The sequence below is a fragment of the Monodon monoceros genome, unplaced genomic scaffold, assembly GCF_005190385.1.
Source record: "Monodon monoceros isolate NGI ecotype Baffin Bay Population unplaced genomic scaffold, NGI_Narwhal_1 Super_Scaffold_6, whole genome shotgun sequence".
Taxonomy (NCBI): Eukaryota; Metazoa; Chordata; class Mammalia; order Artiodactyla; family Monodontidae; genus Monodon; species Monodon monoceros.
In genome coordinates, this window is record NW_021703783.1 from 89,449,554 (window position 1) to 89,459,079 (window position 9,526).

Genomic DNA, 9,526 nt, shown 5'->3' on the forward strand with positions numbered 1-9,526 from the left:
TGACAAGGTCTCAAGGCAGGAAGGAACCTGGGTATGACCCAGAAAGAGGAAGTGGCCACGTAGAAATGTGCAGGCCATGGAACAGAGTATGGGATTTTATCCTCAGGATAAAGGTAAGCTACTGAAGGATTTTGAAGTGGGGAGGGAGGGAGGTCATGCCCTGATTTAATGTAAAGGAGGGTCATCCTGTGGAGACTGGATAGGCAGAAAGAGGCAGCAGAGGCCTCCATTGAGAAAGGAATGGAGGAAGGATCTTCCACCCAAGCCCAGGGACCCATAATTGAGAATGAGACAGACACTCCAAATCCTTCTCCATCTGGGGTGGGCAGAGACGTCACAGCCAAAATGGAAAAGACGATGAAACTTTGACACAAGAGAGAGACTGCAGCAGATGGCCTGTGGGCCCACGGCAAAAAAAAACACACCAAAAAACACCAAAAAACAAAAGACATGATCCGAGCAATTCAGCAAAAGTACATCTCCCCCTATATTTTAGCACATATTACAACTTACTATTGATATTGAGTACATTATCATTAATTGAGTCCCTATTTATGTGCCCAGGGTAATGTGCTAAATTCATTTTCTCATTTAATTCTCACAAAACCCCATCCATTCATTCATCAATTCCCCAAATATGTCTCACCAGGCACTGTTCTAGGTGAGACAGCAAAGCCTCTACCTCACAGAGCTGACACTCTAGAAGCAGAGATGGAGCCTAAACAAGGAAACAAAAATATTTCAGAGCACGAGGAGAACTAGGAAGAAAAGCAGAGTCGGAGGGCGAGGAGGGATGGAGAGAGAAGCAGCTGTTTTAGGAGTGGTGGTCGAAGATCTCATTGAGGAGATAACCCTTGAGCAGACACAGGGATGATGGGACCAGGCCAGCCGTGAGTAAATCTGGGTTCTTGTATGTTTCTTCTATCACATGGAGCACCCCGAGGGGGTGGGGGTAGGGCCTGTGTTCTCAGTTGCTAGAACAGTGTCTGACATAGAGCAGGTGACCAGTAAGCATTTGTTGACTAAATCAATGAATAAAGGGATCAAAATTGGTGTGAGATCATTTATTCAGCTTGCATTGGGACCCTGTGTATATAATGATCAATAGTGAGAGTCTTGCCTTCAAAGAGCTTCTGTTCTAGCCAAGGGAGTGACTGCAAAAGCATTTTCTAAACTAAAAAGGGGAGACCCATAGGTGCCTGCCAGGCCCTCCATATTCATACCCTTATGTTGTGTCTAGAAGCAAGAGGCACCATTACTACTGTTTTCTGATCAGCCCTTTGTGCTGTTCTGTTCTGTCCTGTCCCTTCCAGATAAAACAAATGCATTTTCTAATAGGAACCTCCAATGTTTTGAAAAGGGAACTAGCGTTTATTGAGTGCGTACTATATGCCAGGTGCTGTGCTAGTGCTTTACATAAATCGTCATCTCCTCAATTCTTTCTAAGAGTTCTCTGAGACATTCATGCAGGAGGGAGAAACAGGCTCAGCATGGTTGGGTACTTGGCCCAGTGAGTAAGTGGTTGCACTACGATATGAGAGCAGTTTTGTGCCCTTAAAAGCTCCCATCCCGGACTTCCCTGGTGGCGCAGTGGTTGAGAGTCCGCCTGCCGATGCAGGGGACACGGGTTCGTGCCCCAATCCGGGAAGATCCCACGTGCCGCGGAGCAGCTGGGCCCGTGAGCCATGGCCGCTGAGCCTGCACGTCCAGAGCCTGTGCTCCGCAACGGGAGAGGCCACAACGGTGAGAGGCCCGTGTACAAACCTCCTAAGCCCCTCCTAAGCCCACCCCAGCCTCCTAAGAGTCTTGTTTTGCCCCAGCAAAAAAAAAAAAAAGCTCCCATTCCTTCCAGGGTGGTGGAGAAGGGCTTTCCTGAAGTTTGGGTTTTCTTTTTCTCGCCACTCTTCTGTCTCTTGCCTCTGCTCTCTGATTTACTCAAACCCTTCTTATCCTGGATATCAGTGGCAGCTCCAGAATTTCCCCATGGGAAGGGCATAGTGAGAGCAATCTGGTGGAAAGGGGGAGCCCCGGGCTTGTCTTGAAGCTGTGTTTGCATAGCAGATATCCTGCGTTCACTGGGGTTGTATGTTTATTTGGGGAAGGCGCTCTGGAGATTGTGAGGGGGCTAAGCCTGCTCCTTAAGCCATCTCCTGGCAGAACTGCTGAGCATGCAGACAGGACAGAACTGGGAGAAGGGGAAGGGATGAGAGAACAGCACCGATTTCTCGAAGGCTTTCTATGTGTGTGGCATCTCATGTATTTTGATATTCTAGACTGTGAGGTGGAAGGTTGTTGCCAGCATCTGTAGTATGCTCTGAGAACTTGGCCAAATTCAGGGTTACCATATAATTTACCATCCAAATTGGGGCACTTTTTGGGAGAGAAGGGGTCACTATCAATAATTATGCCAGACAAAAGGTGTAAACAGGGACTGTTCCTCGCAAATTGGGAGGTATTGTCACCCTAGGCAGAAAGGAAATAAAATTGGCCTCTGTTCTGGTCATCTGCTGCTGTGTAACATCTCTCCAGAACTTGGTGGTTTACAACAATCTGTTTATTCTCTCTCTTGGTTTCTGTGGGTCAGGAATTTGGGAAGGGCTTGGCTGGGTGGTTCTGGCCTGGGGTCTCTCAGCCAATGGTAGGTAGATGTGGGGGGAGCTGGAGTAGCTGGGGGCTGGCCAGACCATTCTCTTTTTCTCTCTCTCCATTTCGTCTCAGGGTCTCTCTATGTGGTGAGTCCACATGGAGAGTTTGGGCTTCCTCACCACATGGTGGTCTCAGGACAGTCAGACTACTTATATGGGGGCTGAAGACTTCCAGAGGAAGTGTTCTGACTAGTAATCTGGGAGCTACATGGCCTTCTACGACCTGGCCTCAGAGGTAACACAACATCAATTCCACCCCTTCCCTGGGTTACCAGCGAGTCACAAGCCTGCCCATAGTCAAGGCACAAGGTTCTAGAAGAGAATGTGCAGTGGGAGATGCTATCGCATCTTGGTAGGAGCAGAAAATCTGCCGCAGATGTAAACTGGCCTTTTGTAAGAGTCACCAGTTGGTTGTCTGCAAACGTGTGGCTGCAGAGTTGGGGACACATCGAATGCCAGAGTTTCTGAGCGAGTCTGGCTGGAAGGAGTCCTGGAATGGTTTATCAAGGGAACCTGATCACAGGGATGGAGGAGGGACTGGAGATGCAGAAGGGGGAGGGTCCTGGAGCCAGAGCTGGCCTTGTCGAGGGGGCTGGAGTGTCACCCCCATTTCCTGGGCAAGAAGGTCCCCTCAAGCTCCCTCTGCTGATGAATGCTTCTTCAGAATAACACTGCCGCTTGTTCTGACTCCCTCCTATCACGACCGTGAATCCTCACAGAGCTTTTACTGAAGGGGGGTATGTGCTGGGCAGGCCAACAAAAGAGCCGGGTCCTGCTGGTGGCTGTATTTCTTGTGCTCTCTATTAACAGATGGATCATCTGTTTATGCGTCAGCCTTGCAAGCCCCTGCCTTGTGTGCAGACTTACCCCAAACTGCAATGGACTCACCAAGGCCTCCTCTGGGGACCTGTCAGTGTGGCCACCCCCTTCCAGTGCAGCAACCTTGTGTGCCTTCTAGGAACCAACACAGGGATTACCACCCCATTTTATAGATTTGAAAACAGAGGTGCAGTCAAGAGGAATGTCTTGCTCAAGGTCAGCCAGCTGCTAAAGGTGCAATTGGAATGGAAACCCAGGTGTGCCTGAAACCAAATTGGTTACAATTCCAAGGTCCGAAAAAGCTCTGAAAACCAAAAGCTTTCTCATGAGGTTGGGGCAAGCATTTGATAACAAACCCGATGTGAATTGGACGTGAGGTTATTTATAGTCTTTCTTTTATCCCACTTAGCATGAATATGTATACATTTTGCTGTATAGGAATATTAAAGAGTTTACACTGTGTATGAAAGGGTTTATGGAGTACTGCCCCAGAGATTGCTGGGCATGTTGTGTAATATACAGTAGACCCACCATAAAACCTTTCTGAAATCCAAAGAATTCTGTTAGCAAACACATTGAGCCCCAAGTGTTTCAGATAAGGAATCATGGACTTGTACCAAACTTTTCTGTCTCAGCGATGCAAAGGGCACTACCTCCATTTTATAGACGAGAAAGACTGACTATGGGGGAAGCGGTGCCCAGGCCAAGTCTGTGGAACCGCAGCATTTTATCATCCTGTAGGAGGGTGTGCCGGGAGGAAGGGAAGCCTTTGAATCACCAGCCCACTCCAGCCTCCTAAGAGCCTTGTTGCCCCAGCAAAATTTTAAAAATAGAAAACCTGGAAGGATTAAAGCATCCCAAAGGATGCTTTAAGTCCCATGGAAGAAAGGGAGGCTTGCTGTAGGTTCCGATGTTTGGCATTCAAATTTATTTTTTATCTCAGCTGGATGTACACTCACCCATCACAGGATCAGTTCTCAGAATAGAGAGGTACCTGTTGAATCATCCACCCCACTTCCTGTCTGGTGCGGGCATCTCTCCAAATGCTGAGCCATCCACTTCTCTGCTGTGGCCTGAGATATATCAGGATTTGCAGCCCTGGTGACAGGAGACAAAATAGACTCCCATTTCCTTCGGAACCATTTAGCTAGTTTAGAGAGTGCTTGACTGTTTCAATGGGATGAGCAAGAACCAGGCTTCTCCTGGCCCCTCCTCTCTGCCCTATACATTTTCCTTTGTTAGAAGCTGGGGTTCGTTGCTCTGGGGTAAACGGTAAACACTGACTTTGGCTTGATCTAGCTGTATAGTCTTGGACTAGTACATACCCCTCTCTGAACCTCAGGTCCACTTTCTGCAGTGCATGCGTTGTTCTCTGTTTCTGCCACATGCCCTGGCTCCCACTGTCCTTAAGACTGGAAACCGTACCTGGCAGCTTCCCAGAGAGCTTTATCGGGGCTAAGTGACTGCAGGTGATATTTAAGGGGGGGGGGCGTCTCATGGGGCAGTAAGGTATCACAGCAATGCAAGCAGAAATTTGTAGAGACAGACTGCCTGAATTTGCATCCTAGGTTATCACTAGCCACGTGACCTTGGGCAAGTTGTGCGGCTGAGCCTCGGCACCCTCATCTGTAAAATGGACAGAATCATAGCAGGTAGGTAACGGGAATTAAGTCGGATAATATGGAAAGCGCTTAAACAGTGTTTGGTGTGCAGTAAACCCTTAATCCACGCCAGCTGGATTGGCATCGTCACCAGAAACCTGTAGGGTTTTGACTGGGGCAAGATACTGCAGCATTTCAAAAGCAATCTCTTGTCGCTTGTAGGGAAGCAGTTCCTGGGCTGCCCACTCAGAGTTCAGAGAGAGAGACCCAGTTGTGCTCTCAAGTAGCCCAAAGTCTAGTGGGAAAGTAGGTGTGACTAATCCAGGGGCTGCAATACCTATGAAGTGCCTAATGAAATAGATTTTGAACTACCTTTAAAAAGCAGATTTCACATAAAAATCCAGAATTTTGGCTTCTCTTAAGATGAACAACACTGGGTTGGCTTTTCTGCCTGAGGATAAGAAGCTGGCACTGCATACGGGCTGCCCACAGACCAGGGGCTCTCTACCACAGTCCCCACTGTTCCTTATTGCATCGTATTTGACCCACTTCATGTTCATGAATGTGTGCTGCCTGGCCCCCTGGGAATTTGCAGATAAATTACAATGCGATGCTGTGAGTGCTGTGGGAACAGGATGAGGGATAATAATTCAGCCTTGGGCAGTCAGGAAGAGCTCCTCAAGGGAGGCGAAGTCACAGCTGCTTCTCTCTAAAACCTGCAGAAGCCGCTGAACACCCTCATCTTTATGGCTCAAGGACACTAATAGAGGACACAAAGGCAGAGCTGGCAGGGATCTCTGACATAACCAAAGCTAAGTGGCCTGGCTGAGGACGGCACGGCTAGGGCTAGAACCAGGACTGTCAACCAGAAATAGCTGGGGGCCTTGGGTGTCAGGAGAATTTGTACTCTGGAATCTTTTTTTTTTTTTTTTTTTACATTTGTTTATAGTAGGCCCTGAACTGATACAGTAGTTCATAGAAAAATTTAAACAATTGTGTGTTTTCAGGTTGTTTCTGTACTTTGGTTATTATGAATAATGCTACTGTGAACATTCATGTACAGGCTTTTGTGTGGACATACGGTTTCTTAGTTATATGCCTAGGAATGGAATTGCTGGGTCGTATGGTAACTCTATGTTTAAGTTTTTGGGAAACTGCCGACGTTTTCCAAAGTGGCTGCATTATTTAAAAAATCTCACTACCAGTGTAGAAGTTTCACCCTTCTCTCATGCCTTGCCAGCGTTTTGATATTGTCCATTATGTACTCTGGAGTCTTGAATTTGAGGCCTGTCTCTGCCACTTACTTGCAGCATGACCTTGGATAAGTTGTTTTACCTCCTGAAACCTCGGTTTCTTCATCTGTAAAAAGCTCTAAGGATTCTGACCTCAAAGGAGCGTCCTGAGGGCCAAATAATGAGAAAATGGATAGGGGGACACTCATAAACTCAAGAGGGCTCTCGACACGTGAGGGTCATTATAATTGTTGCAAATTAGCCACCTTCCCCTGACAGATTTGTCACCATCTCTTCGACAGAGACCTTGAAGGGGACCTGCCCCCCATCTGCCTTTGCCAGTGCCTTGTGGGAGCAGGCATGGCCTTTTTCCCGGTATGGACCCAGGAAGGGAATGTTTTGGGATTCTCTTACCTTGGCTGTGAGCAGGACTCTGGGTGCAGAGCCCAAGGGCTCCCCTCTTCCAAGGTCAAAGGAGGTGCTGAGCGAGAGATGGGAAGGAAGCAGAATTTCCTGGGAAAAAGAGGAGAAATGTCAATAATTCCTTAATTTTCTTCAAGACCCCTACCCCTGCATATCAGGGGCTACCTTGAAACCCCTTGTCAGCCAGTGGCTGGAACTATTGAGGCAGTATAGTGTGTGGTTGACTATCTCGATTTGGGGGTCGCCTTGTCCTGAGGTCAGATCTTGGCTTTCCTCCTTACTAGTTGAGTGTGTGTTTTGGCAAAATTGTAAACATGTCTAAACCTCAGTGTTCTCATCTGTAAAATGGGATTCTTTTTATTTATTTATTTATTTTTATTGAAGTATAGTTGATTTATAATGTGTTAATTTCTAGTGTACAGCAAAGTGATTCAGTTATACATATATATACATTCTTTTTAAAATATCCTTTTCCATTATGGTTTATCACAGGATATTGAATATAGTTCCCTGTGCTATACAGTAGGACCTTGTTGTTTATCCATTCTCTGTATAAAAGCTTACATCTGCTAACCCCAGCCTCCCACTCCAGCCCTCCCCCAACCACCTCCACCTTAGCAACCACCAGTCTGTTCTCTCTGTCTGTGAGTCTGTTTCTGTTTCGTAGATAGATTCATTTGTGTCATATTTTAGATTCCACATATAAGTGATATCATATGGTATTTGTCTTTCTCTTCCTGACTTACTTCACTTAGTATGATAATCTCTCGTTGCATCCCCAAATGGGATTTGTAAAAGTACCTATCTTATAGAGTTTTGTGGAATTAAATGAGATTATACCATAAAGGGTTAAGCACAGTGAGAAGTTCAATAAGTGCCCATATTATTGGAAATAGTAATAACTATCATGTTTGTACATGATTTTACCATTTATGAACTAGTTGTGCTTTTCTTATCCCATTTGATCTTCACAAGAACTCTTTGAGGTGGCCAGTGTAGGGATTATGACCTCACTGCACAGATGAGAAAACTGGAGCCCAGAGAGGGCAGCAGTCTGCTCACGGTCACACAGCTTATGAGTGACAGAGTCAAGTTCAAGTCTTCTCAGATGAAGGAATGACAGTGTTGTTCACAGCGCCAGGCCAGTCCACCTGCAAAGGTGGCCGGGCTGCTCCTTGGGCACACCAATTTTCCCAGTGACCTCTTCACAGAGAAATAATCCAGTGTTGCTTCAGACCCTCGTTGCCCCTGTTTATACTCTGAGCCTGTACCACTTCTGAAGGTGAAGAAATTTCTCCTTGTTCTGTGTTGTCAGACTGATTTTTCCTTGCATTTGTCCTAAAACGACCTCCATGGGTTCCCAGCCATCCCTACCCAGCCTGATCCCTGTTGACCACCGGGAGGTCCCTGTGTTCTGAGTTCTGGCCACACGATGGCGCTGCTCCCCAAGGCATGAAGAGTCCTAACCAGCGCTTGGACTGCATTTCAATGCATTGACTCTCAATTAAACACCTACTATGTGCAAATCACTGTGGCTGCTGAGGAGAGGGCTTCAGTTATTTATTAATGTTATCATAAGCTATATAAATAACAACAACAGTAATAATAACATTGGTACAGATTTTCATAGTTCATTGAGCAATTCTCATACTTCCTTTTGCCAAATAATCCTGATATTTTAGGTGAGGTAGGTCTCCTCACCCCCACTTGGGGAGGAGACTGAGGCACAGAGAGGTGACAGGCCTTGCATAAAGGCACAGAGTGACACATGGCAGGCACTCGATGAATCATAGGTGGTGGATTGAATGGGGTGGACCCGGCAACCATCTTTTCCATGCCATTATTTGTCTGGGCGGGCAGGGACTGTCTTATCTGCCTTTCGGCCCCAGTCCTAGGACAGTGCCTGGTCGAGGGCTTCAGAAGAACTCTGCAGCAGGGAGAGGGGAAGCAGGGGGCTCCCTGCAGGTTGCTCAGTCTCCCTGAAGCCGCAGTGCTGAACAGCCAGCCAACTGCAGCTCCCAGGCCAGGCCTGGAAGGCTCTCTGGGTGCACTCAGGCTGAGAGATGCAGCCTCTGGCTTGGAGCTGGTGGAAGACACTGCAAAGAGAGGTCACTGCTTTCACCACAAGGCATGGGCAGGGCATGAGTGACTCACCATAATTTGACCCCTGACGGCTGCCAGGTGGCCGAGGGGACAGGAATTGCTCATTCGTTCATTCACTCATTTATTCATTCAACAAACATTTCCTAAGACCCTGCTAAACACTAGGGATACAGAAAATGTATCCATACATTTGAAGTGAAAAACACAGCCCCTGTCCTCTTGGAGCTTGCAGAGCAGCAGGGGAGACAGAGGGTAAATAGTGAACAATACAGATTGATAGGTGTTGCTCAGAGGTCTGTTCTAAGTGCCACGGGGGTGACTGAGTCCGCCAGGGGCAGGAGGACAGGCTGCACAGAGGAGGGAACTTTTGCAAGATCCTGAAGGATGAGATGAGTTTGCAGATTACCAGGCAAAGGGAGTGCAAAGGTGGAGGGAAGGAAAGAGTCAGGGGTGATGGCAAGTGCACGGAAACAAGCGCTGTCAAAGGCCGTTGGGCATTTGAGGATGGATAAGAGGTGCAGCCGAAAGACAGGGGGTCAGCCAGAGAGGGGCCATGAAAGCCATCCTCAGGACAGTGAAATGTGTCTCGTCAACGTCAGGGAATGTTTCAAGAGTTTTAATCATCATGCCAGGAGCTGTGCTAAACTCTGGGATCCAAAGTGGAACATTGTGGTTCTCACCGTCTCCCTGGCCGGGGAACTAA